The following is a 25,859-nucleotide window of genomic DNA, read 5'->3' as shown; positions in this document are numbered from 1 at the left end:
AGGGCATGCAGCTTTACTGTATGATTAAATGATGATGGCGTCCTCTTGGGTAAAATATTCCGGAGGTAAAATAGTCCCCCATTCGGATCTCCGGGCGGGGAATACTCAAGAGGACGTTGTTATCAGAAGAAAGAAAATTGGCGTTCTACGGATCGGAGCGTGGAATGTCAGATCCCTTAATTGGGCAGGTAGGGTAGAAAATTTAAAAAGGGAAATGGATAGGTTAAAGTTAGATATAGTGGGAATTAGTGAAGTTCGGTGGCAGGAGGAACAAGACTTCTGGTCAGGTGAATACAGGGTTATAAATACAAAGTCAAATAGAGGTACTGGAGGAGTAGTTTTAATAATTAATAGGATAATAGGAATGCGGGTAAGTTACTATAAACAGCATAGTGAACGCATTATTGTGACCAAGATAGATACGAAGCCCACGCCTACCACAGTAGTACAAGTTTATATGCCAGCTAGCTCCGCAGATGACGAAGAGATTGATGAAATGTATGATAAAAGAAATTATTCAGATAGTGAAGGGAGACGAAAATTTAATAGTCTTGGGTGACTGGAACTCGATAGTAGGAAAAGGAAGAGAAGGAAACGTAGTAGGTGAATATGGAACGGGAGTAAGGAATGAAAGAGGAAGCCGCCTGGTAGAATTTTGCACGGAGCATAAACTAATCATAGCTAACACTCGGCTCAAGAATCATAAAAGAAGGTTGTATACATGGAAGAACCCTGGAGATACTGGAAGGTTTCAGATAGATTATATAATGGTAAGACACAGACTTAGAAACCAGGTTTTAAATTACAAGACATTTCCGGCGGCAGATGTGGACTCTGACCACAATGTATTGGTTATGAAATGTAGATTAAAACTGAAGAAACTGCAAAAAGGTGGGAATTTAAGGAGATGGGACCTGGACAAACTGAAAGAACCAGAAGTTGTAGAGAGTTTCAGAGAGAGCATAAGGGAACATTTGACAGGAATGGGGGAAAGAAATACAGTAGGAAAAGAATGGGTAGCTTTGAGAGATGAAATAGTGAAGGTAGCAGAGGATTAAGTAGGTGAAAGGAAGAGGGCTATTAGAAATCCATGGGTAACAGAAGAGACATTGAATTTATTTGATGAAAGGATAAAATATAAAAAATTCAGTAAATGAAGCAGGCAAAAAGGAGTACAAACGTCTCAAAAATGAGATCGACAGGAAGTGCAAAATGGGTAAGCAGGGATAGCTAGAGGACAAATGTAAGGATGTAGAGGCGCATATCACTAGGGGTAAGATAGATACTGCCTACAGGAAAATTAAAAGGACCTTTGGCGAAAAGAGAACCATATGAATGAATATCAAGAGCTCAGATGGAAAACCAGTTCCAAGCATAGAAGGGAAAGCAGAAATGTGGAAGGAGTATATAGAGGATCTATACAAGGGCGATGTTCTTGAGGACAATATTATAGAAATGGAATGTAGATGAAGATGAAATAGGAGGTATGATACTGCGTGAAGAGTTTGACAGAACACTGAAAGACCTGAGTTGAAACAAGGCCCCGGGAGTAGACAACATTCCACTAGAACTAATGACAGCCTTGGGAGAGCCAGGCCTAACAAAAATCTACCATCTAGTGAGCAAGATGTATGAGACAGGCGAAATATCCTCGACCTTCAAGAAGAATATAATAATTCCAATCCCAAAGAAATCAGGTGTTGACAGATGTGAAAATTACCGAACTATCAGTTTAATAAGCCACGGCTGCAAAATACTAACACGAATTCTTTACAGACGTATGGAAAAACTGGTAGAGGCCGACCTCGGGGAAGATCAATCTGGATTCCGTAGAAGTATTGCAACACGTGAGGCAATACTGACACTACGACTTATCTTAGAAAATAGATTAAGGAAAGGCAAACCTACGTTTCTAGCATTTTTAGACTTAGGGAAAGCTTTTGACAATGTTGACTGGAATACTCTCAAATTCTGAAGGAGTCAGGAGTAAAATACAGGGAGCGAAGGGCTATTTACAATTTGTACAGAAACCAGATGGCAGTTATAAGAGTCGAAGGGCATGAAAGGAAAGCAGTGGTTGGGAAGGGAGTGAAACAGAGTTGTAGCCTATCCCCGATGTTATTCATTCTGTATACTGAGCAAGCAGTAAAGGAAAAAAAAGAAAAATTCGTAGCTGGAATTAAAATTCATGGAGAAGAAATAAAAACTTTAAGGTTCGCCGATGACATTGTAATTCTGTCCGAGACAGCAAATGACCTGGAAGAGCAGCTGAACGGAATGGACAGTGACTTGAAAGGAGGATATAAGACGAACATCAACAAAAGTAAAATGAGGATAATGGATTGTAGTCGAATTAAATCGGGGGATGCTGCGGGGATTAGATTAGGAAATGAGACGCTTAAAGTAGTAAATGTTGTTTTGCTATTTGGGGAGCAAAATAACTGATGATTGACGAAGTAGAGAGGATATAAAATGTAGACTGGCAATGGCAAGGAAAGCGTTTCTGAAGAAGAGAAATTTGTTAACATCGAGTATAGATTTAAGTGTCAGGAAGTCGTTTCTCAAAGTATTTGTATGGCATGTAGCCATGTATGGAAGTGAAACGTGGACGATAAATAGTTCACACAAGAAGAGAATAGAAGCTTTCGAAATGTGGTGCTACATAAGAATGCTGAAGATTAGATGAGTAGATCACATAACTAATGAGGAGGTACTGAATAGAATTGGAGAGAAGAGAAATTTGTGGCCCAACTTGACTAGAAGAATGGATCGGTTGGTAGGGCGTATTCTGAGGCATCAAGGCATCACCAATTTACTATTGGAGTGCAGTGTGGAGGGTAAATACCGTAGAGGGAGACCAAGATATGAATACACTAAACAGATTCAGAAGGATGTAGGTTGCAGTAGGTACTGGGAGATGAAGAACCTTGCACAGGATAGAGAAGCCTGGAGAGCTGCATCAAACCAGTCTCAGGACTGAAGACCACAACAACAATAAGAAACGAGGAGGTTCTTGGTGAATTGGCTACGAAGGGAACATATGGAAAACACTGACTATAAGGAGGACAGGATGACAAGATACGTCTTAAGATATCAAGAGATAACCTCCATCGTACTTGATAGTGCTGTAGTGGGTAACAATTGTGGGGCAAGATAGAGATTGGAATGCATCCAAAAAATAATCGATGACTTCAGGCACAACTGCAACTCTGACATGAAGAGGATGGCGTAGGTGAGGAGTTCGTGCTGAGTCTCATCAAGCCAGCTAGAAAAATGATGAATGATGATAATCGACGAACTTAGGATATACGATGGGGCGAAACGTCTTTACTGCAAACGCTCCATATAACGATTATGCATTCGAATATATGGGGGGGGGTACCAAATAGATAAGGATACAAACATAAGAAAAAATTATTGCGATCAAGAAGAGAAGAAAATATATACAAACATATGACCCAATAACTTTCTACCTCGAGATGGAAGTTCTTTGAACGGCTATGAAATAGCGTTGACAAAATTGACTAAATGTTGTCACAAAGTGTGCACACAGGCGTGAAGTGAAAATATTTAACTTATTATTGCAAGTTTCTAATGTACATGTTCACAGTTTTATCGTTCAAGCTGCGTCAGCTGGATACAATGTGAGTCAGGTAGTGATAACATAACGTGATCGACAGGCATGGTTTGTGTAGTGTGCTAATATGAACGGTGGATAATGTTTTATGTTTTGCTGACAGAAATGGGAGAGCTGTTGGCTAGATATACGATGTTCATTCAAGAACACCGTTGACAAAGCTCTCTCACCGCCTGGGATCAGAAGAAAATTGTGCTACTCATTATGCCAGTCCAGACAGACTACGCTCCGCGACTACTTTCCACCTGGGTGTTGGCCGTTACGTAAAACTAGACACGATCCCACTGCTAGTACCCGAGTTCGAGGCTCACATGGGGTGTAGTCTGAATGCTACTACGAGAGTAGCAGCTGCCTCTGTACCATGTACAGCGAATAAAGAGTGCACTGTGACTGTCCAAAAAGCTGGCCCCTAACATTCTCAAGCCTATCCAGATTTCGATGAGAATTCATTACTTACTGACGAGGCGGATTCTGCCGAGAGGATCATTTCAGAGTAGCACTTGCCTCCTTCATCCTCATTTATTTGTTCAATATATTCCAACCTCTGTTTTCTCCTACCCTCTGCAGCTCCATCTACTATCATGGAAGTTATCCTCTGATGTCATAACACGTATCCTACCCCATGTTGTCAGTGTTTCCCACCTCGCTGTTTCTGCAGAGAACGTCCTTATTCCTTAACAGTCCTTCTGGTTTTCAGCTTTCGTCTGTAGTACTACATCTTAAATGCGTCGATTATCTTCTTTTCCTTCCCACCGCCCATGTTTCTCTACCGTACAGTGTTGTACTCCAAACACAAACTTTTAGAAATTTTTTCACCACATTACGGCCTATGTTAGATTCTAGTAGTCTTCTTCTGGACTGGAATACCCTTTTTGCTTGTGCTAATCAGCTTTTTATGTCTGTCTTTGTATGTCCGTAACGTGTTATTTTACTTTGAAGTTGCACAATTCCTTCACTTCGTCTACTTCGTGAGCACCAATTTTCTTGTTAGGTTTATCTCTAATCTCATTTCTGCTACCCCTTTTTAGTTTCGCTTTTTTATCAGTTTACTCTCAGTCGATATTTTCAACTTGTTAGACTGTTCATGCCAATCAAAAGGTCGTGTAATTCTTCACTTTCACTCCGGATAGCAATGTTACCAGCGAATCTTAACTGATGTCCTTTCACACAGAATTTTTATCCCGCTCGTGAACCTTCCTTTTATTTCCATCATGACTGCTTCGATGTATGAGCGAATGATTGCATCCCTGTCGTACACTCTTTTTAATCCGAGAACTTCGTTCTTGGTTTTCCATTCTTATTGCTTCCTCTTGGTTCTTTCACATATTGTATATCACCCGTCTTTCTTTATGGCTTACTCTTATATTTCTCAGAATTTAGAATGTCCTGCACGATTTCCCGTTAACTTCTCTTAAGTCGTGCATCTATTACCAGTCGCACTGTAAGAACGCTTCTCTGGTCTCTTTACTTTTCCAAAAGTCAAACAGATCGTCATCTACAAGATTCTTAATTTTCTTTCATAATTTTATGCACATTGTTCTTGTCAGCTCTTGAACGGGCGAGCTGTAAAGCTGACTACGATAGCTATCGCGGCTATCTGCCTTTCGTATCTTTGGGTTTATGTGGATGATATTTTTTGCGGAAATCTAATTGAATTTCTCCAGTCTCGTAGGTTTAGAAAGCCGTTGCTGATTACTTTTATTTTTAATTTAAGCGGTGGCTACAATAGAACGCAGGATGGAGGAAATTTTGATTACTAATCTGCAACGCTACTCTTATAGCACTGTTTTTGCTGTGCCACACTTACTACTTTGTTAGGTAACTGCTGTGAATTTCACACATCTCATGTAAGAAAGCGTAAAATGATCCGTCAGTGGATGGAAGCCTGGTAGGGTAGAACGACAGATAGTAATTTAGAGTGTAAAATCCAAAACGGATGCCTACTTCAGTATACAGCAGCTCGATGCACTTTAAACAATAAAAAACTCTTATGTACTACAATAAGACAGGAAAGACGGTTAGTGTTTAGATCCTTTCGCTGACGACTTTACCGGTGTGAGAGCAGGAAGACAAGCTGAAACTGAACATAGAGGGGGAAGGAAGTCATTTGTACCCTTTCCAAACATGCATCAGCTTTCACCAGTAATGGACAAGTGCTGTGTACGTGTGTGTGTGTGTGTGTGTGTGTGTGTGTGTGTGTGTGTGTGTACGTGGATGTCTGTGTGGTGTTTATTTTGGATATTGAGAAGCTAGTCTATTGCAGAGATTCTTTGGCCACAGCACTTCTTAAAATGCTATCGTTAATGTCAATTAAACTTGTGCTATGGCAGCCCGAAATTTGGACTGGCAGCACTGGTGTACCCAGAAGCGAACAAAAAAGAAAGGACGCATCGCTGCTGTCGCCTGAATAGATCTAAGAGTTACACGAAATACGAAAATTCGCTAAATGGAAGCAAGTCCAGTGATTTTTATTTAACTGGCTAATACATACCGCGGTAATACAATGCGCATGGTTTGCGTAACAGTACCAGTGCAATTAACGTTTTCCGCGTTTACTGAAAATATTCAGTAACATTTCCTTAAATGACACGAAGGACCCGAACAGCCTGTTGACAGCACCGAGGCCTTGGTCACGCCGCTGTATTTTCCTGCTGCGCCCATTCGCGGATTTTGCGCGACCGCAGGCTGCCTTTGCCGTTGCACAGGTTCCCGGTTGTTAGGCGAGACAGCGGGGCCTGCACGAGCGCCCCTGGCGGCCGGCGCGCGAGTTAGCCGTGCAGCTGTCACGCCGGTTCGCACATGGCAGCGGCCTCCAGCCCATCCTGCAGGTTGGACAAGTAGCGGCCCGGCTTTCCTCGCAAAGGGCGTTACCGTCGCGTTTCACCGCATTCCAGGTACAGTACGCTCACTAGTTCTAAGCTTTTCCCAGACCTGAAAACCGAAAATTTTATCCTACTGTACTGCATACTTGAAGGCGCGGTTGCCATCGAGAGAATAGACACTGTATTGTCTGGGCAAAATGGATGCTGTGGGAATAACGAGCGGTGGAACTGAATGAAGTGTTACCAGAGAAACAATCCAACAGACCAACTGATTAACCCTGTTACACCGGCGTGTTCTTGTTGTGATCTGTAGTCTGAAGACTGGTTCTTGCATCTCTCCACGCCAGACATACCTGTACAAGGCACTCCATTTCTGCATAAATACTGCATCCATTTGAACGTGCTTATTGTAGCATCCCTCCATTACCAAACTGATGATCCCCTGATGCCTCCCATCAACCGATGCTATCTTTTAGTCACGCCACAATTACTTTTTTTTTCTCTCTAATTCGATTCAGTGACTGAGTTGTCCTATCTACATACCTCATTGTCAGAATTTTCTATAGCACATTTCAAAAGTTTCTATTCTCTTCTTGTTTGAACTACTACTCTTCCACGTTTCATTTCTGTGCGAGGCTATATTCCAGACGAATACTTTGAGAACCTCAAATTTATATTCGATGTTAGCTAATTTATCTGACAAGGGCATATTTCTTGCCATTGCTTGAGTGCATTTGTCTCTATTTGCTGACCATATACAATAACAGAAGAAATGGTAAACAGTTTTAAAACATCACTGACTGGTTTTCTGCGAATGGTTTCACCCTCAATTTTAAAAAGACACGACATAGTCAGTTCTGCAGATCTATGTGTACTGCAGTCATGATAAGAATGTAACACATGGTAGGGACATAATAAATTAGGATGGAAACTTCGAAAATTTTAGGTGTCCGTATTGATACTTAAAACTAGAAAAAAACAGCAGTTGGAACTCCGAAAACAACTTAGTTCAGCTAGATTCGCACTTAGAATCATTGCAGATCTTGGGGAGACAGAAAGTAGGTTGACATATTCTGCATATTTTGTTTCAATAATGTCATATGGAATAACCATCTGGGGTAACTCATCTTTAAGAAAGTCTTCTTTGCGCAAAAACGTGCTGTAAGAATATGTGGTTCTCACCCACGATCATCTTGTAGACATCTGTTCAAGGGCATTCTGACTACTGCTGCATAGTATATTTATTCCATTATGAAGTTTGTAAATAATCCACTGCTGTTCAAAAGGATACATACACTTACAATATGAGAAGGGAAAATGACATCCTCTTCTCCACATTAAGGTTGTCTTTAGCACAAAAAGGGGTGCACAAAGTGGCAAACAAAAATTTATCACTTACCCAGTGATTTAATATGTCAGACAGCAGAGTAAAATTTGTGAACAGAGAGAGTTTCTTCTTGACAACTCCTTCGATTCCGCAGAAGAATTTACATTTCTGTAATGTGTTACAGGTGGTGGGCAAGAACTACTCACATCTGTATATCCTTTTTCTTTGAAAAACTTAATGTTCAGAATTTAACCATATGTAATAACTAATTTGCGATGTGAATGTAAAATAACGTTCCATGACATTACGATCTATCGTGCAAAATTACCCATAGAACATGTAATAAACTAAATAAATCGAATACTATCTTTAGTACCTAATTTAGTAATCTAATACCCTCAGCATCATCTTGTTTAATTTGATTACATTCCGTTTGCTTTACTGTTCATGATAACTTCTTTTCAATACATTTTCTATACCGTTCAACAGTGCTTCCAGTTCCTCTAGCCGTCTCTTTCTCTACCCGTATATAGCTAAAATATTTCAAGCCGCTGTAAATCGAATTGTAAGTATACAAATCGTCCCAGAATTATACAGAAGAAAAAGACAACGTAGATAACAAGGCTACCATGTAGTCGATGCCAAATCATTTAAGCTCCAGTGTACGACGGAGAGACATTACCACAGATTCCCACTGTAAGCACGATAACGTGGAATCTCTGGACATGTCATGAACTGCTTTCAACTGATACACCATAACGTCTCCCGAAATTGTATTTGTGGACGCTCGAATACCAAAATCGCCAATCTGCATTTCAGTATCCTTGCTCCCTTTGAGTACAAGAACTGCTTAGATGGTGAGTCTGGACTGCGACTCTGTTCCTTCCTTAAGCGAGTCAGTATGCAAATTTAGTATCAGATGGTACAGATGGTATCGGATTCCAGAAAAATGAACCATTGGACTCAGAAGTGCACAGTTCTATCATAAATTCTTGGAATGATTCAAAAATATTTTTGTGATCCGATACGCCGATAAATTAGGGAGTAAAAAGTACCATTGATGATCCTTGTTCACGGTTCGATAAGCGCAATGCTGTCTGGAAAAGCTGTTCTGCTGGTTTTCCGTCTGGTGCATGTGGACTACCCTCGACCTGGCGTTCTCTTTTTCCTCTGACCTCCCATCGTCTCGCATGCCAGACCAAGCGTGACCGGCAATAATTGATTGATTCTGCGATGGCAGCGGTCAGTGTGGGTTCCGTCACCTTGTATGCAAGCACTGCTTAACGTGAAACAGAACTGTGACGGTGTAATGAGTCTGACAACATGTACAAGGTAATTACGACAGCAGCATAACATTGTGATAGCATTACATTAACGAACAGCTGTTCATGGCTGTCAGCTGCTCTGCTCTACAAACCAATGTGTGGAGAATACTATTTGTTGTGCTACACTTACTTCTCGTTCCAGTCACGCAAGGAGCGTGCGAGGAACGACTGCATGTTTAACTGCAGGAGAGCTGTTATTCGCCTACTTCAGTCGCAAGATATCTTCGGAATATCTCACAAGGAAATTCCACAATTTAAAACTTTTCTTTAATGTTGCTGGATATCTTGGAATCCAGCACTAGAGCTAAGACAATTGATTCAAAATATGCAAACCGTTTGTCACTACCACTTGCCAATTTTTAGATGCACTCCTTCAAACATGTGTATTTCAGTGGAACAATTACCACATGAAGTATTAATGAACAAGACATCAGTGAAGAAAACAGTGGGATTGAATCGCTTGACACAGGTACTATACCAGCTTGGGGCCCGCTGCTTCGCTCGTGTAGACTCTATGATCTGCACAGATTTTTATGTTGTTCACAAACTGCAATACCTTCTCAACCATTCGCGTTAACTGAGGCCATAGAGGCATCGTCTTTTCCCAATGTACTTCTGACCAAGATCCGATTCTGGTAGCTGGGGTCGGAAGTTTTTCTTAATCCTGCCTTTCGAGTTCTTGTGGTGATATTTCCATAAAAGCTTTCATCCCTTATTTCTGATCAAAGAGTGAAATAGCAGATTTCATATATTTAGCTTTAAAAATGTTTTAATGTAGCAAAATATTTTCTTAAAAATTTTCGGCCCCTATTTTACAACCTTAGGAGTTGAATTTTCAAAAACACCGAAACACTTTTTTGTTACTAACCGAGAATTCAAATATCAGTTTTCATAGATGTGACTTTAAAAGTACTTCAGTAGTTCTTTGATAATGATTTACATTAAAAAAAATACTTTCACCCGCTGCCATACCCTCTTAGTCGTTGAACTTCCAAAAATGCTCAAACACGTATTTTTTATCTCTGATTGAGAAACCAAATACCAATTTCCGTAGTTCTACCTTCAAAATTGCCTTAATAGCAATATATTACCAAATAACTTTTCATCCCCTATTTCTCCGCCCGCCCCCCCCCCTCCGCCCCCATTCCTTTAGTAGTGAAATTTCGAACAATCTCTTCTTAAGCAATGTGTACGGTGTAAGATCAAATTTAAAGTTTTTGTCAGTGGTGTGGGTTGGGCGGCGATGAGTCACTAAATCAAATCAGGTCCTATTTCACCCCCTTAAGGGTTGAATTTCGTAAAACAGTGAGATACGTATTTTTTATGTCTAACTTAAAAGCTAAATACAAATTTTTAGAGCTTTAGCTTCAAAAATGCTGAAATATTTTCATAAAAACTTTCATCTCCTATGTCACCCCCTTAGTGGTTGAATTTCCAAAAACACTCGAACATGTATTTTTTATTTCAATCCAAAGAATGAAATACCAATGTTCAAAGAAGTAGCTGTGAGAATGCTTTAGCAGCTCTTCAGTAATGATTATTTTCAAAAATAGCTTTCACTCGCTATATCACCCCCATAGGGTTAAGTATTACAAAATGCTGAAACACGTATTTGTTTATTTCTGACCGAGAAACCGGATACCAATTTCCATAGTTATAGCTTCAAAATTGTCTTAATAGTGACATAGTTTCAAAAATCGTTTCACCCCTATTTCACCCCCTTATGGGTGTAATTTCCAAAAACTCCCATCTTAAACGGTGCCAACAGTGTAAGACCAAAATCTTCTCCAAATTTTAAGTTTCTGTCCTTAGCAGGATGGGCTGGGAGATGATGAGTCAACCAGTTAGGATATTTCATTTTACATAGAGAGATAGGAATACCTAATTGGAGATACAATACACACAGTCCAAACACACCGGAAAGGTGTTTGGTTTGCATTTCTTGGCTGTATACTTGAGTTGAGCATTTAGTACGGCACGCTCTATCTCCAGGTGTATCAGTTGGTGCATGGACTGCTCGGTTATGATTACCTGTCTGGTAGCCTATTGGTCCACTTTCGGAATGCATTCCAACTGGGATTCTGTGTGGCATGGTTTCGACAAGTCCTTGGTAGGTTTCTGAAGGTATGTGGGAACAGATGTCTGCGTTGGTCACGCAGTTCCCGTAAACAACGGCCTGTTATTTGTGGGTGTGAAGCTGCTGCCCAATAGCATCCGAGATAAGTTTCGACGGGTTCAGATCAGGTGAATCTGGTGGCCAATGCATCGTCAGTTCACCATCACGCTCCTCAAACCACTGAAGCTCGATTCTGATATTTCGACACGGACAGTTGTCCTGCTGGAAGACGATATCCCATTCGGCGAAGGCGTCAAACATTAAGGGATGCAGGTGGTCTGGAATAATGTTCACGTAGTCCAGAGCTGCCTTGGTGCCTTCGGTTACGACCATTAGTCTCCTGAAAACCTAGGTGAATATCTCTGACAGCAAAATACAGTCTCAGTCAACTTGCATCCATATCAAGGTGCATGTTTCGAGCACCCATTGGCCTAGATAATGGGATATCCAGACACGGTCATTGACTGGGTATAACAAGAAAGGTGATTAACCCACGAAGCCGACACTTCCCACTGATCCACGTCCAATATTGATGATCCGCGCCCACTGAAATCATGAAATTAAATGATCATGTGGCATTATTGGCTGGGAGAGACGATTTGTGTTAGTTCGGCCGCCTGGTGCAAGCCGTTCTACGTGATACCACTTTAGCGACTTACGCGTCTTTGTGACGAAGATGATATGAAGTAATTACAACAGACACCTAGTCCCCGAGCAAAGAAAACATCAGAGACGGCCAGGGGGAGGGGGTCCCTAAAGGCAGCAGCGCTGAGCTGCTGACGCTGCTACCATAATTGACGATGGCTTTGTGCGGCATGGAAAGGCGTAAGAGTCGTCTGCTGTGAAACCGCACGTTCAACAAAGTGCGCTGAAATGTTTGCTCCAAAGCTAGTGACTGCACCAGCATTGTACTCTGTCGTCAGACCTGCCACAAACCACCGCATATCCTGCTTTACGGCCTCCAGCCTTTTCGATCTTTGAAGAGGCGAGGCCATCCGGCCCCTTGTCGCCTATTCGTGGTTTCACCGTCCTTCAACCATTTTCTGTAAATGCTCATAACAGTGGTACGCAAACAACTGACCACCTTTGCCGTTTCCGAGATGCTCTCCAGTTGAGGGCACATGATCTCCCCCTTTTCAGTCGCATTTTCTCTTTTTTCTTTCTTTGAGTCATCAACCTCCTCCTCCACAGCTCCGTTTGCTACAGGGGAAGTTATTCCATGATGTCTTAACGTGCTCACATCCCGTCCCTTCCCCTTGTCAGCGTTTTCCATATCCCCTTTCCCCGACGATTCTCTGGAGAACCTCCTCATTTCTTACCTTATCAGACCAGCCACTTTCCAACATTATTCTGTTGCACTACATCTCAAATGCTTAGATTCGGTTTTACCACAGTTCATGTTTCGCTGCAATACAATGCTGTTCTTCATATGTACAATCAAGGAAATTGTTTCCTCGGATTAAAATCTATGTTTGACACCGGTAGACTTCTCTTGGCCAGGAATGTCTATTTGCCAGCGCTACTCCGGTTTTTATGTCCTCTTTCCTCCGACCGTCTTTGCGTATTTTGCTGCCTAGGTAACAGAATCCCTACTTTGTGATCACCAATTATGATATTAAGTTTCTCACTGTTCTCATTTCTGCTACTTCTAATTACTTTCGTAGTCCTTCGATTTACTGACAGTCCAATTTCTGTTCTTAAGACTGTTTATTCCATTCAACAACTCCTGTGATTCATTTTTACTAAGGATAGCAAAGTCATCAGCCAATCTCGTAGCTATCCTTTCATCTTGAATTTTAATTCCATTCTTTAACCTTTCTTTTATTTCCATAATTGTTTTCTCGATGTATAGATTGAACAGCAGGACGAAAGCCTACATCCGTGACTTGACCCTTTTGTAATCCGATCGCTTCGTTCTTGGCCTTCCACTCATATTATGCCATCTTGGTTCTTGTACGTATTGTATATTATCCGTCCTTCCCTGTGGCTTACTCCTCTTAACCTTTCGAACATCTTGCATCATTTGACACTGTGGAACACTTTTCCCAAGTCGACAAATCCTATGAACGTCTCTTGATTTTTCTTTAGTCGTGTTTCCATTATCAACTGAAACGTCACAATTGCCTCTCTGGTAGCTTTACCTTTCCTAAAGTCAACTCGAACCTCATCTAACACATCCTTTATTTTCTTTTCCTCTCTTCTGTATGTCATTCTTGTTGACAACTTGGATGCATGAGCTGTTAAACTAATTGTGCGATGGTTCTCGCCCTTGTTGGTTCTCGCAGTCTTCGGAAATTTGTGGCTGATGGTTTTTTCCGAGTCGGGTGGTATATCGCCAGACACGCACATGCTACACACCTACGGGAATAGTCGTTTTGTTGCCAGTCTCCACAATGATTTTAGAAATTCTGGTGGGGTGTTATCTATCCCTTCTGCCTTATTTTATTGTAAGACTTCCAAAGCTCTTCAAAATTCTGATTCTAATGCTGGATTTCCGTAGCTCTTCAATATCGACTACTTTTCGTTCTCCTATCACGTCATCAGACAAGTCTTCCCCTCAGAGACCTTCAGAGCAGTCTTTCCTCTTATCCGTTCATCCCTCTGCATTTAACAGCGGAATTCCCACTGCACTATTCATGTTACCACATTTGCTTTTAGTTTCAGCGAAGGGTATTTTGACTTTCGTACATGCTGAGTCAGCCCTTCCGACAATCATTTCTTTTCTCGATTTCTTAGTTTTTCATGCAGTCATTTCGCCTTAGCTCCCCTGCACTTCCTATTCATTTCTTTCCTAAGTGACTCGTATTTTCGAATTTTCCTGAACATTTTTCTACTTCTTTCTTTCGTCGATCAACAGAAGTATTTCTCCTGTACCCATGGTTTCTTTACAGTTACCTTCTTTAAATGTAAGGTTTTCTTTCCAACATCCGTGATTGCCATTTCAGAAATGTCCATTTCTCTTCAACTGAACTGCCTACTGAGCTATTCCTTACCGCAGTATCTATACTCCCAGGTAAGTTCAATCGTACTTCTTCATTCTCTAGTACTTCCGTATCCCACTTTTTTTGCTCATTGATTCTTCCCGATTAGTCTCATAAACGCAGCCTACCCTACATCACTACTAAATTGTGATCTGAGTGCGTATCTGCTTCTAAGTAAGCCTTATAATCCAGTATCTGATATCGGAATCTCTGCGTGACCGTGATGTTACCTAACTGAAATATTGCCGTATCTCCCGGCCTTTCCGAGTATACCTCCTCCTTATGTCATTCTTAAACAGAGTATTCGCTGTTACTAGCTGAAATTTATTGCAGAATGGAATTAGTGTTTTTTCTCTTTCACTCCTAGTACCAAACACTTTCTCGCGTAACGCATTCTTCTACTCCTCCCATACAACCGCATTTAAATCCTCCATGTCTGTTAGATTTTCATCTCCCTTTACATACTGAACTACCCATTTAATAACATCATATACTTTCTCTACATCTTTGGCTTGTGACGTCGGCATGTACACCGGAACTATTGTTACCGGTGTTGGTTTGCTGTCGATTCTGATAAGAACAACCCTGTCACTGAACTGTTCACAGTAACACTCTCTTTGCCCTACTTTCCCGTTCATAACGAATCGTACTCCGATTATACATTTTTCTGCTATTGTTAATATTAGTCTATGCTCATCTCACAAGAAATCCTTCTTTTCGTTTCACTTCACTTAGCCCACTATATCTAGATTGAACCTTAGCATTTCCATTTTCGGATTTTCTACCATTCCTATTACGTTCAAACTGCTGACATACGTGCCCCCTTCAGTAGGTTACTGAATCTTTCTCATGATCACCTTCCCGTTGACAGTCCCCTCCTGCAGATCCGAATGGGGGACTATTCCGGAATCTTGTGCCAAAGGGGAGATCATCATGACACTTTTTCTATTACGGGTAACGTGTCCTGTGACTTTGTCAGTGGATATCTCCATTTGCTACCCATATCGTCACTAGTATGTTTTCCTGCTCGTCTCTGCTGTGCTTACATACCTTCCTCGCTGTGACACTTGATCGCAGTGGACGGTGATCGTAATGTGCTCTCTTCAGTTAAAAGGAGAGAGATTGGTATTGTTAACAAAGACAGAGATTGGACTATAGAAAGGATAAAATTAGCGGACACAGCTTAGTGGAAGCGCCTATGTCTGGAGTTAGGAGACTGGAATCAGAATGCCATACGCGCTTGTAGACTTACTCGGTGTCATGGAGTGACGAAGACTGCAATTTTTTTTCTCATTAAATTGATGGTATAGAAGATGCATTCATCAGAGGAGAAATTGGGGGGGGGGGGGGGGGGAAGACACACTGCTTAAGAGGTAGGGGTATGTACTAGTTTAGGTTTTTATGTACGTGTGGGGATACGATGGATTTGAAGACCTTGGTAAACACCAAGGTGAGGCTGGTGGGTCAACAGAAGAGTGTCAGACTGGTGTTGAACACATTACGGCGACAATAAGGCTGGCGACTAGACCCACAACAGGCGACGAGACTTGGCGGCGAGAAGCAGGAGGACCAGGCGATACACTGGCGATGACGAGCAGTTACGAGGCTGTACGAGAGGACAGAGAGGTGATGAAACAGCAGTGACGGAGAGACGAGATGTAAGGCGACAAACATGAGGAAAGCGGGATTTCAGCTTATCAATTAAGACACTCAAGGAGCAGCCTTGGTAGTGCACGCATATGATTCACTGTGGATTCCAACACGTTAGTATTGTCGGTCTTGAGCTGCAATTTATAGCAGAGTTAGACTTCCACCGCCCCCTAGGCCCTTAGGTGCTACTTCATTTTTTCAGAGCCGCAATGGCGTCCTGTCTTGTGGACTAGATGACTGGCGAAATCTTAAAGTGAATGCTGGATCCCAAGCCTTGCCTAAATTGAAACTTCCCTCCCCGATTATTATGTTTCCCGACACCTCTGTTTTGGTAGATTTCTTAATTGCGCTGTTCTAGAAACTCAACCATTTGCACTACATATTGGTCTCATCCCTCCCCCCCCCCCCCCCCCCCCCTCCCATGAACCATGGACCTTGCCGTTGGTGGGGAGGCTTGCGTGCCTCAGCGATACAGATGGCCGTACCGTAGGTGCAACCACAACGGAGGGATATCTGTTGAGAGGCCAGACAAACGTGTGGTTCCTGAAGAGGGGCAGCAGCCTTTTCAGTAGTTGCAGGGGCAACAGTCTAGATGATTGACTGATCTTGCCTTGTAACGATAACCAAAACGGTCTTGCTGAGCTGGTACTGTGAATGGCTGAAACCAAGGGGAAACTACAGCCATAATTTTTCCTGAGGACATGCGGCTTTACTGCATGGTTAAATGATGATGGCGTCCTCTTGCTTAAAATATTCCGGAGATAAAATAGTCTCCCACTCGGATCTCCGGGCGGGGACTACTGAAGAGGACGTCGTTATCAGGAGACAGACGTGAAAATATCCGAACTATCAGTTTAATAAGTCACAGCTGCAAAATACTAACGCGAATTCTTTAAACACGAATGGAAAAACTAGTAGAAGCCGACCTAGGGGAAGATCAGTTTGGATTCCGTAGAAATATTGGAACACGTGAGGCAATACTGACCTTATGACTTATCTTAGAAGAAAGACTAAGGAAAGGCAAACCTACGTTTCTAGCATTTGTAGACTTAGAGAAAGCTTTTGACAATGTTGACAGGAATACTCTCTTTCAAATTCTAAAGGTGGCAGGGGTAAAATACAGGGAGCGAAAGGCTATTCACAATTTGTACAGAAACCAGATGGCAGTTATAAGAGTCGATGGGCAGGAAACGGAAGCAGTGGTTGGGAAGGGATTGAGACAGGGTTGTAGCCTCTCCCCGATGTTATTCAATCTGTATATTGAGCAAGCAGTAAAGGAAACAAAAGAAAAATCCAGAGTGGGTATTAAAATCCATGGAGAAGGAATAAAAACTTTGAGGTTCGCCGATGAAATTGTAATTCCCTCAGAGACAGCAAAGGACTTGGAAGAGCAGTTGAACGGAATGGATAGTGTCTTGAAAGGAGGATATAAGATGAACATCAACAAAAGCAAAACGAGGATAATGGAATGCAGTCGAATTAAGTCCGGTGATGCTGAGGGAATTAGATTAGGAAATGAGACACTGAAAGTAGTAAAAGAGTTTTGCTGTTTGGGGAGCAAAATAACTGATGATGGTCGAAGTAGAGAAGATATAAAATGTAGACTGGCAATGGCAAGGAAAGCGTTTCTGAAGAAGAGACATTTGTTAACATCGAGTATTGATTTAAGTTTCAGGAAGTCGTTTCTGAAAGTGAAACTTCCTGTCCGGCACACAGTTTTTATCTGCCAGGAAGTTTCATATCAGCGCACACTCCGCTGCGGAGTGAAAATCTCATTCTGGAAACATCCCCCAGGCTGTGGCTAAGCCATGTCTCCGCAATATCCTTTCTTTCAGGAGTGCTAGTTCTGCAGGGTTCGCAGGAGAGCTTCTGTAAAGTTTGGAAGGTAGGAGACGAGGTACTGGCAGAAGTAAGGCTGTGAGGACGGGGCGTGAGTCGTGCTTGGGTAGCTCAGATGGTAGAGCACTTGCCCGCGAAAGGCAAAGGTCCCGAGTTCGAGTCTCGGTCCGGCACACAGTTTTAATCTGCCAGGAAGTTTCATTCCTTACACCTCTCCGATGGTTCTAGTAGTCTCTCACATGAGACACAACATATTCATATGGTATGAGGTACACGGCCGGCTTTCGGAGGTCTATATTATCTTCAATATTAGAAAAAAGACTTATATTCGGCGACAACAGCGAAATACGCTGGATCTCATTTTCCCACAGGGGTATACCGATTTTTCTGGACGTTGGGCAGGGTTAAAGCAGATAGGAAATTCTTGGCTTTTCGTTTTCTTTCTCCGTCTCAGCCTTACCCTTGGGTGGTATTGATTTTTGACTGTAACATCCGTTCAATTCTTCGGCAAGTGCACCTTGTCTGATAGCGTTAAAGTTCCATGGGTCATGGTCTGAAACAAGGGATTTCTATGTGACGGAGTGACAGCTCGAGGTGCGGAGATACAGGTCAGCTTGCTTGAGAATCAACAACCCGGCTGAACACCCGATTGCACACCACTAATCAATTACAACGAGAAAACCCTAGAGATAACAGAACTCAGCACAGGACAAAGTGTTGTAGGAGCAGACTAGACTGTAAAATATTTCAAGGATTTCTGAGAGTGTTAGGTACAATAAATATGGCGAGGATGGATAGAAAGAAATGGGAAATGGTTTCAATCCTGGCGAAAATATGAGAACTAAGGGAAGAATCATATAGAACTGGGGTTTAAATAAAGGTAGTAGCTGTGCGAGACATTTCACGTCTCACAGGAATGAGTTTACTCTCTGTATAATTTTCCTTACGTTGATCTCAGGATTTTCATCATAATTATTTGTGGAATATACTAAAGTGACCACTAGTGGTACGGAACGTCTCTGCTACACAAGCTGCAGGAATTCATTGAGCCATGAGCGACCAAACAAGATACTTCTCACCCAAGAAACACTGATCAGGTTCTCTTACAGGCGTATTCAGATACGACAACATTTTAAATTCTAACTTCCAAAGGCCCAGATATTCTTTAAATTGTTAAAATTGTAGTCCCAGAGTTCCTGACGCGTGGTTAAGAACTGTGGTCAATATTGTCAAGTGGCATGGTGTTTAGAGTGCTGCAGAATGCGATGTGTGAATCCAATTTCCAGATCGCAAGCTGACAATCCAGTTCCTACTCACAGATCTTATCCTCAAGAGCACGTGATTTAATTTACCGATTTTTCACGGCGCGCCGAACTTTGAGATATCGAACTATTTAAAAGAGTAGAGAAACAGCTCTTAAACATTGTCAGTAGTACTATAAGATTTAATTTTAAAATTTTTATCGCCAGTTGACGTACAAAGATCGTGTGATGTAATTTATTTTCAGTTTCTCATTTCAACGTCTTTAATTTTGATATGACCTGCTATTAAATCATATAAAAAGACTATTCTTCGCTCTTTTAATAATTCTTCAATACAGATTTTTACAATAAAATATTTGTCTTCGATATTTGTTATGGACACTCCTTATGACGGTGTGGTGCATCGTCAATTCTACCGCGATTATTCTGTATGTCGAATCTGAGCGTGAACCTGTAGATTTGTAACGATTTGACAGTCATTACCACGCCCGCCACATATGCTGAGATGCTCGCAAACTGTTCGGATTTTGCTACATAATGTGGAGTATACTGAAAGACTCACACTCGAAGCAAGGAAAGAAAAACTGTTCCCTTCTCGGGTTCTATCTGATGACGCCAAAACCATCAAGCATGGTATTTGCCCGAGGAGCTGTTTATTAACGCAAACTGCCAGATTATTCTCACCTTGCTAACGCGTACGTAATTGCCATCGCTTCACACGCTAGATAACACTTTCAGAGACTGGCATATTTGGCAATGAAATCCGATGTTATTTGAGTACCTCCTAGAAAAGGGCATCGTACACTGACACAGATAGGTATGCACATCTTAGTGCTTCAGCATCTAACAAACACTGTGAACAAAGCTCTTACGGACACGCAGACAAAACTGCCGTAATTTCGCGTTAAGGTCACTTTGCATTCTCAGGTACTTGTACATCATTGCGTACGGTCCTCTTATCGACTGCTTTCACAAACGCATCACTGTGAAAGGACCACGCCCAACACGTGCCGAAATAACATTTCCCAGAAATCGATCATTCTACTTCAATTGAACTCAGTCAGGTGTTAATACTGCACCCTTATATGTCGGCGGCTCATGCTGACCCGTCTAGTTCACTAAGGTCACTAAAACCCGTTCACGCGGAGCTGGTCGACTCAGAGGTAGTCAATTTAAATACTGGTGGTGAAAAAATTTGCACGGTCATTATTTGACCGCTAAGGTGAGGAAAGGCGGTGGCGCCAAGTTTCTGAAGATCAGACTGTGCGCCAGTGTCCTCGATTAAATTGCAAATCTTTCCTCATGAAGTGAGGGCATCGGATGGGGACGATAGGGTCGGCGGCCTCCTTCGTTCTGTTGGTGTGAAGTAACTTCGTCGGAGCTGGATTTCATCGTATATCTTCACGTCATACATAACAATACTAGCACAACACTTTACAAGCATTATCCACATGACATAGAAACTCTCCTAACACTCGAAATCGCACTATCTAAAGGTTATCAATTCAGCAAAATGCCTAGGGATTACAATTAGAACAACTGAAACTGGAACGAACACATAGATAATTTGTGAGTAAGGCGAACCAAAGACTACTAGTTATAGGCAGGATACTTCGAAAATGTAACAAATCTGCTACACTGCCTATACTTCTAACATATTTTCGAGCCACCACCTTCTGTGACCAAGTGTAAAAGCAAGTGCAGATATATACTATGTGTATTTTTGTGCAGTACCTGATAATGTACGTTTATGGGAACGGATTCGTTATGAAAATCACGATGCAGTGCACTCGCCATCACCACCCCGTCTAGCTACAATTGGTCCCAGATATAATATTCGTGTAACTATGTCATATGATGATGAGCTTGCAGTGGCTCAGAAAAGGGTTAATGGTATAATAGATCGTATCAAAAATCCAAGAAAGTGACTGGTTGCATGTATATTCCCACATAAATAATAAATTCAAATCACAGTTGCTGTTAGCCATCCACCATACACTATTGGCCATTAAAATTGCTACACCAAGTAGAAATGTAGATGGTAAAAGAGGATTCATTGGACAAATGTATAATACTAGAACTGACATGTGATTACATTTTCACGCAGTTTGGTTGCATAGATCCTGAGAAATCAGTGGCCAGAATAACCACCTCTGGCGTGTACAGGTACAACTATCCCATGCAGCTTCAACACGATATCACAGTTCATCAAGAGTAGTGACTGGCGTATTCTGGCGAACCAGTTGCTCGGCCACCAATTGACCAGACGTTTTCAATTGGTGAGAGATCTGGAGAATGTGCTGGCCAGGGCAGCAGTCGGACGTTTTCTGTATCCAGAAAGGCCCCTTACCACCAACATGCGGTCGTGCATTATCCTGCTGAAATGTAGTGTTTCGCAGGGATCGAATGAAGGGTAGAGCCACAGGTCGTAACACATCTGAAATGTAGCGTCCACTGTTCAGAGTACCGTCAATGCGAACAAGAGGGGACCGAGACGTGGCACCACATACCATCACGCCGGGTGATACAACAGTATGGCGATGACGAATACACGCTTCCAATGTGCGTTCACCGCGATGTCGCCAAACACGGATGCGACCATCATGATGCTGTAAACAGAACCTGGATTCATCCGAAAAAATGACGTTTTGCCATTCGTGCACCCAGGTTCGTCGTTGAATACACCATCGCAGGCGCTCCTGTCTGTGATGCAGCGTCAAGGGTAACCGCAGCCATGGTCTCTGAGCTGATAGTCCATGCTGCTGCAAACGTCGTCGAACTGTTCGTGCAGATGTGTCTGCTGACTCAGGGATCGAGACGTGGCTGCACGGTCCGTTACAGCCATGCGGATAAGATGCCTGTCATCTCGACTGCTAGTGATAAGAGGCCGTTGGGATCCAGCACGGCGTTCCGTATTACCCTCGTGAACCCAACGATTCCATATTCTGCTAACAGTCATTGGATCTCGACCAACACGAGCAAAAGTGTCGCGATACGACAAACCGCAATCGCGATAGGCTACAATCCGACCTTTATCAAAGTCGGAAACGTGATGGTACGCATTTCTCCTCCTTACACGAGGCATCACAACAACGTTTCACCAGGCGACGCCGGTCAACTGCTGTTTGTGTATGAGAAATCGGTTGGAAACTTTCCTCATGTCAGCACGTTGTAGGTGTCGCCACCGGCGCGAACCTTGTGTGAATGCTCTGAAAAGCTAATCATTTGCATATCACAGCATCTTCTTCCTGTCGGTTAAATTTCGCGTCTGTAGCACGTCATCTTCGTGGTGTAGCAATTTTAATGGCCAGTAGTGTAGATATACTGGAAAAAAATATGCCTGCACTACGCTTGTCCGTCTTCTGCCAACCCACGCAGGAAGAACTGAGCATCGCAATAAGATAAATCAGTGCCCGCACATAAAGATTAAAGTGTTAGTTTTCCCGTCAGTTGTCTGAGAGTGGAACGGTAGAGAAATATTGTGAAAGTGCTTCGACGACGCCCCTTCCAGACACTTCAGTGTGAAAGGCAGGGCGGTCATATAGATGCACACATTTCATAACATATGACAGGTACCAGATGGTACGCACAGCAGCTCCGTGTACCGACCCTCACGTCATCTGACCGTCTGGTCTGAAGATAGTCAAAGAGACTAGCCACCGGAATTAAATAATTTATTGCGAATTGCCTCGGGATTTTGTTGTTAAAATTGTAATTCACAATCGCTGCGGTTCCTAAATGATGTCAAAAATTATTGGGTCGGTAAGATCAACGGTACGCCGCTGCAATTACTTCCTACCCCGAGACGGTAATGTATGAATCTGCCCCAAACTACCATTTACTTAGTGTGGGACTCACTACCTGGTACTTCACTTCACGATTCCGTTTCGTTTGATGGGTTTTTCGTGACTGAGCTCAGCGTAACACTGACCTTCCTGGACTCACAAGAGAGGGGGTTACTGGGTTTACGAGTGACATCTCTATCTGTAATTTTCGTCAGACATTGCTGGCACGCTGTTGCACGCAACCTCTGCCTTGAAATACATTCGAGCCTTTCTTTCTGGCTGAGGCAGTTTCCACAAACGGTAGTATATTTTATAGCCAACGGCCTTGCCGCAGTGGTAACAAACGTTCCCGTCAGATCACCGAAGTGAAGCGCTGTCGGGCTGTGCTAGCACTTGGATGGGTGACCATCCGGTCTGCCGAGCGCTGTTGGCAAGCAGGGTACACTCAGCCCTTGTGAGGCAAATTGAGAATCTACTTGATTGAGAATCAGAGGCTCCGGTCTCGGAAACTGACATACGACCGGGAGAGTGGCCCTCCGTATCCGCATCCAGTGACGCCTATGGGTTGAGGGTGACATGGTGGACGGTCGGTAACGTTGAGCCTTCATGGCCTGTTCGGGAGTAGTTTTTAGTTTTAGTATATTTTATGGTTACATGTGGAATTTCGAAATGTTGAGATGCTGATGCGTGGTTTTCAAAAAATGGTTCAAATGGCTCTGAGCACTATGGGACTCAACTGCTGTGGTCATCAGTCCCCTAGAACTTAGAACTACTTAAACCTAACTAACCTAAGGACATCACACACATCCATGCCCGAGGCAGGATTCGAACCTGCGACCGTAGCAGTCGCACGGTACCGGACTGAGCGCCTAGAACCGCGAGACCACCGCGGCCGGCATGATGCGTGGTTTTCCTTGCGTACTGTAATCAATGGCTTCTCAAGATAACCCCACCCAAAACCCTGGCAATACTTACAGAACGAACGATCCACACCTTTCATGACTTTCTTTCCAACCATTTATAGCTTCTTCTACAATTATCGAACATACTGAAACACTTCGGACTGAACCTTAGTTACAAACAAACATCGAAACTCCAGATACTTACCATCCAGTAGAAAGCATCTACATCTACATCTACATCTATACTCCGCGAGCCACCTTACGGTGTGTGGCGGAGGGTACTTATTGTACCACTATCTGATCCCCCCTTCCCTGTTCCATTCACGAATTGTGCGTGGGAAGAACGACTGCTTGTAAGTCTCCGTATTTGCTCTAATTTCTCGGATCTTTTCGTTGTGATCATTACGCGAGATATATGTGGGCGGTAGTAATATGTTGCCCATCTCTTCCCGGAATGTGCTCTCTCGTAATTTCGATAATAAACCTCTCCGTATTGCGTAACGCCTTTCTTGAAGTGTCCGCCACTGGAGCTTGTTCAGCATCTCCGTAACGCTCTCGCGCTGACTAAATGTCCCCATGACGAATCGCGCTGCTTTTCGCTGGATCATGTCTATCTCTTCTATTAATCCAACCTGGTAAGGGTCCCATACTGATGAGCAATACTCAAGAATCGGACGAACAAGCGTTTTGTAAGCTACTTCTTTCGTCGATGAGTCACATTTTCTTAGAATTCTTCCTATGAATCTCAACCTGGCGCCTGCTTTTCCCACTATTTGTTTTATGTGATCATTCCACTTCAGATCGCTCCGGATAGTAACTCCTAAGTATTTTACGGTCGTTACCGCTTCCAATGATTTACCACCTATGGCATAATCGTACTGGAATGGATTTCTGCCCCTATGTATGCGCATTATATTACATTTATCTACGTTTAGGGAAAGCTGCCAGCTGTCGCACCATGCATTAATCCTCTGCAGGTCTTCCTGGAGTACGTACGAGTCTTCTGATGTTGCTACTTTCTTGTAGACAACCGTGTCATCTGCAAATAGCCTCACGGAGCTACCGATGTTGTCAACTAAGTCATTTATGTATATTGTAAACAATAAAGGTCCTATCACGCTTCCTTGCGGTACTCCCGAAATTACCTCTACATCTGCAGATTTTGAACCGTTAAGAATGACATGTTGTGTTCTTTCTTCTAGGAAATCCTGAATCCAATCACAAACCTGGTCCGATATTCCGTAAGCTCGTATTTTTTTCATTAAACGTAAGTGCGGAACCGTATCAAATGCCTTCCTGAAGTCCAGGAATACGGCATCAATCTGCTCGCCAGTGTCTACGGCACTGTGAATTTCTTGGGCAAATAGGGCGAGCTGAGTTTCACATGATCTCTGCTTGCGGAATCCATGTTGGTTATGATGAAGGAGATTTGTATTATCTAAGAACGTCATAATACGAGAACACAAAACATGTTCCATTATTCTACAACAGATTGACGTAAGCGAAATAGGCCTATAATTATTCGCATCTGATTTATGACCCTTCTTGAAAATGGGAACGACCTGCGCTTTCTTCCAGTCGCTAGGTACTTTACGTTCTTCCAGCGATCTACGATAAATTGCTGATAGAAAGGGGGCAAGTTCTTTAGCATAATCACTGTAGAATCTTAAGGGTATCTCGTCTGGTCCGGATGCTTTTCCGCTACTAAGTGATAGCAGTTGTTTTTCAATTCCGATATCGTTTATTTCAATATTTTCCATTTTGGCGTCCGTGCGACGGCTGAAGTCAGGGACCGTGTTACGATTTTCCGCAGTGAAACAGTTTCGGAACACTGAATTCAGTATTTCTGCCTTTCTTCGGTCGTCCTCTGTTTCGGTGCCATCGTGGTCAACGAGTGACTGAATAGGGGATTTAGATCTACTTATCCGACAGAACGCCCATAACTTACTAAGATTACTACTAGGCGAGTAACCAATGGGGTATCATCCCTCAACACCAACAATGCCTTAACCCTTCCCATGCCAATACAACCTGGGTATCGACTCCAAAAAAGTTCTCTCTCCAAATCTTTGAACGCTGTATTCTCTGCTTTACTTTCCACGTCCGTTTATCCTCTCCTACACGAACCTTCTACCAGCCCACCACCTTCCTCTCACCGACACTGAACACCTCCAGTATCTTAAACATCCCGCGAACTCACTTTCCTCATGATG

The 25,859-nt window shown here is 42.7% G+C and overlaps 1 protein-coding gene across 1 annotated transcript in view; it reads left to right on the top strand.

The window, feature by feature from the left end:
• The first annotated feature begins 6,383 nt into the window (after positions 1-6,383).
• LOC126185857 (lipopolysaccharide-induced tumor necrosis factor-alpha factor homolog) overlaps positions 6,384-25,859 on the top strand; it is a 113,572-nt gene continuing 94,096 nt past the window's right edge. The window contains exon 1 of the mRNA XM_049928163.1: positions 6,384-6,531. The gene's annotated coding sequence lies outside the window, so the exon portion shown is untranslated. The remainder of the gene's footprint in view (positions 6,532-25,859) is intronic.

Source organism: Schistocerca cancellata, chromosome 1 (genome assembly GCF_023864275.1).
Source record: "Schistocerca cancellata isolate TAMUIC-IGC-003103 chromosome 1, iqSchCanc2.1, whole genome shotgun sequence".
In the NCBI taxonomy this organism is placed as follows: domain Eukaryota; kingdom Metazoa; phylum Arthropoda; class Insecta; order Orthoptera; family Acrididae; genus Schistocerca; species Schistocerca cancellata.
Note: the sequence above shows the minus strand (reverse complement) of the source record. Positions and strands in the feature narration are given on the sequence as shown.